This window comes from Thalassophryne amazonica, chromosome 6 (assembly GCF_902500255.1).
Source record: "Thalassophryne amazonica chromosome 6, fThaAma1.1, whole genome shotgun sequence".
Classification (NCBI taxonomy): Eukaryota; Metazoa; Chordata; class Actinopteri; order Batrachoidiformes; family Batrachoididae; genus Thalassophryne; species Thalassophryne amazonica.
The window spans coordinates 5,642,874-5,646,112 of record NC_047108.1 but is presented as its reverse complement, the minus strand read 5'-3'; the positions used below and the strand labels follow the sequence as shown (position 1 = coordinate 5,646,112).

The window sequence follows — 3,239 nt, the reverse complement described above, 5'->3', positions numbered from 1 at the left end:
TTTTGTTTTTTGGCTTGTGCCCACCATTCTTCTTTACAGACATACTTTGTGCATGTTTGCCATATGCACGCATGACTTTGATGACGGTTGCACTTGATACGTCACATAACTGGGCAGTTTTTTTCACTGATAATCCTGCAACTTGGGCGCCGACAATTTGGCCTCTTTCGAAGTCTGTCAAATGACTCATGCCGCTTTCAAATAGAAAAATGTTCAATGTCTCTTCTTAAAAGATGGTGAGCAGCACTTCTCGTGGCTGTGATTTTATGTTTCTCTTCTGCAGTGATTCGCAGAGATCCAAGTCAGATCAAGATCCTGTATCATCAGCGGTTTCTACACAAAACAAACATATGTGGCCATTTTAATAAACAAGACAGTAGCCTGTGTGCACTAAAAAAATCAAAACATTCAATAAAAGTAAAAAGTCATAACTCTGGCTGTGGGATTAACTTTCACTGCTGTGCAGATGATTTGCAGTTCTACATACACTGAGGCTGTGGGATTAATTTTCACTGCTATGCAGATGATTTGCTGTTCTACATACACTTTGGCTGTGAGACTGGCTTTCACTGCTGTGCAAATGATTTGCTGTTATACATACACTGTAGCTGCGAAATTAACTTTCACTGCTGTGCAGATGATTTGCAGTTATACATACACTGTGGCTGTGAAATTAACTTTCACTGCTATGCAGATGATTTGCTGTTATACATACACTGTGGGTGTGAAATTAACTTTCACTGCTATGCAGATGATTTACAGTTGATCTGCTGTTATACATACACTGTGGCTGTGAGATTAATTTTCACTGCTATGCAGATGATTTGCTGTTATACATACACTGTGGGTGTGAAATTAACTTTCACTGCTATGCAGATGATTTACAGTTGATCTGCTGTTATACATACACTGTGGCTGTGAGATTAATTTTCACTGCTATGCAGATGATTTGCTGTTTTCATACACTGTGGCTGTGAGATTAACTTTCACTGCTATGCAGATGATTTACAGTTGATCTGCTGTTATACATACACTGTGGCTGTGAGATTAATTTTCACTGCTATGCAGATGATTTGCTGTTTTCATACACTGTGGCTGTGAGATTAACTTTCACTGCTATGCAGATGATTTACAGTTGATCTGCTGTTATACATACACTGTGGCTGTGAGATTAATTTTCACTGCTATGCAGATGATTTGCTGTTATACATACACTGTGGCTGTGAGATTAATTTTCACTGCTATGCAGATGATTTGCTGTTTTCATACACTGTGGCTGTGAGATTAATTTTCACTGCTATGCAGATGATTTGCAGTTTTCATACACTGTGGCTGTGAGATTAACTTTCACTGCTATGCAGATGATTTACAGTTGATCTGCTGTTATACATACACTGTGGATGTGAGATTAATTTTCACTGCTATGCAGATGATTTGCTGTTTTCATACACTGTGGCTGTGAGATTAACTTTCACTGCTATGCAGATGATTTACAGTTGATCTGCTGTTATACATACACTGTGGCTGTGAGATTAATTTTCACTGCTATGCAGATGATTTGCTGTTATACATACACTGTGGGTGTGAAATTAACTTTCACTGCTATGCAGATGATTTACAGTTGATCTGCTGTTATACATACACTGTGGCTGTGAGATTAATTTTCACTGCTATGCAGATGATTTGCTGTTTTCATACACTGTGGCTGTGAGATTAACTTTCACTGCTATGCAGATGATTTACAGTTGATCTGCTGTTATACATACACTGTGGTTGTGAGATTAATTTTCACTGCTATGCAGATGATTTGCTGTTATACATACACTGTGGCTGTGAAATTAACTTTCACTGCTATGCAGATGATTTGCAGTTATACATACACTGCAGTGGTGAAATGAGCTATGTGGATGATTTGCAGATGATCTGCAGTTACAGACACACTGTGGCTGTGAAATTAACTTTCACTGCTACGCAGATGATTTGCAGTTATACATACACTGCAGTGGTGAAATGAGCTATGTGGATGATTTGCAGATGATCTGCAGTTAGACACACTGTGGCTGTGAAATTAACTTTCACTGCTATGCAGATGATTTGCTATTAGACATAGAATGTTGCTGTGCGACTGACTTTCGCTGCTCTGCAGACAATTTGCAGAGCACTGTATACACTGTACATGCTGGTGTTTGCATCAGATGAATCAAATATTGCAAGTTTGGAGTCCTCTCTGGTTATCTTCTCAACTACCGATTGGTTTTGCAGGTAAAACTGAGATGATGGTCACTGGGCCTGCTAAATTTAAAAATATTGTCTCATGATGTCAACCTATTTTTACGTGGGAGATGATGAGTGATTAAACACAGTGCCATCACTAGTTTTCAATCTTGTCCATTGGGAATTAGCAAGAATTACAGTTTTGTTTCTTCTTTGATGTCTTCTTGACTTGATAAAAAAAGTAAAAAAGTAAGCCCCTTCGGCTGCTGCCTTGTTTGCACTTGGGATCACCACAGCAAATCCAAGGTGGATCTGCATGTTGAATTTGCACAAGTTTTACGCCGGATGCCCATCCTGACGCAACTCCACATTACATGGAGAAATGTGGCAGAGGTGGGATTTGAACCCGGAACCTTCTGAACTGAAATCAAGCACATTAACCACTTGGCCACCACCCCTGCTGCCTTCTTGACTTGATGTCGTTTGATAAATTAAAAAATAAAAAAACATGTTTTTATAACGGCATCGGCCAAAATGAGTTTGGGAGTATCGGCATACTGAATATAGGCAAAAATCCAATGCCGTGCACCTTAATTTTTTAATATTTGTTTGTAACCTGTGAGAAATCATCTCTAAATGTCATTTTGACTCATCTCAGCTTCTGTTATCTTCAAATTTGAGTACTATGACTTACATTTATAACACTTCAGAAAGACAAACCTAATGTTTCAGTTTGACCACAGCACTCATCCTTCCTGGTTAGAAATAGTTAATTTAGTGTCGGATAAACTGGTTAGTGGTAATCCGTTAACAGGCAGTGACGTCACACAGTAACGTAAAGCAGCACACGGCAACGCTGCTCAACGTTCACCTCCACATGTGACATTTTAACATGCATTAACAAGAAATAGCGTATGATTTGAATAAATATATTTGTTTTAAATTGAACCATACCGCTGATTTAGCTTTAAATGTTGTGACGAGACATTCCCACTGCGCTGAGCTGCTGCTTCTTGTGTTTCACC

At 38.8% G+C, this 3,239-nt stretch overlaps 1 long non-coding RNA gene across 1 annotated transcript; it reads right to left on the bottom strand.

The window, feature by feature from the left end:
- On the bottom strand, positions 1 to 3,239 carry LOC117511562. Its single transcript, XR_004560964.1, has 2 exons — positions 3,169 to 3,239; positions 1 to 333 (listed from the first exon to the last, which is right to left on the bottom strand). It is a non-coding gene; the product is annotated as an uncharacterized LOC117511562 (long non-coding RNA).